The following is a 769-nucleotide window of genomic DNA, read 5'->3' on the forward strand; positions in this document are numbered from 1 at the left end:
TAATAATGACAATGACGACAATAGTGTCCTTTTCATTTTAAGCGAAATTGAGATGATTTATTTTACGGTCAAAATCAATAAAATCATATATGATTGGGTGATAGACTCGTAAAATCATATATGACAAATAATTAGCAGAATCTGCGATCAAAATCATTAAGCAATGATTTGAGAGTAAAAGTACCCTGCCTTTTAGGGGACCCAAGTTTCAAAAATATAAAAAATGAATCACAAATTTAGTTGTGAAGCTCTTAAAAAAACAGAATACAAAATGCTAAGAACAACAACCACAAAAGCAAAAAGAGAAGCAATACCAATAATAATGAAATGGATTACCTAAATTTTCGAGTGGGCAAACAATTTCCATCAAATCCTTGCAATAATCAACAAAATCAAGTAAACCATAAAATGAAGAACCAAACAAAAAAATATATATATATTTTCGAAAAATTTAAGCATAAGCATTAAGCAAAATTTAAAATATCAATTTTAATCTAATTTACAATTTTACACTAATTTGACATTTAAAATTTCAAATGTCAAAGGGAAGGAAGGCCACTCACACGAGAGGTGAAAAATAAGAAAGAAATAATGTTGAAAACGAGAGAACGGGAAAACATGCGATAAAAAAGAAAAACCAGCATCACAAATCAACAACTCTTGCCTCTTGGTAACAGAAACGTCGTCGTGTAATCCCGCGTATAAGAACCAGACCTCCCCTCCTCTCCCCTCCCCTACTACTCCACTCCACATATCTCTACTTCGTCTG

Source organism: Corylus avellana, chromosome 9 (assembly GCF_965113065.1).
Source record: "Corylus avellana chromosome 9, dhCorAvel1.hap1.2, whole genome shotgun sequence".
Classification (NCBI taxonomy): Eukaryota; Viridiplantae; Streptophyta; class Magnoliopsida; order Fagales; family Betulaceae; genus Corylus; species Corylus avellana.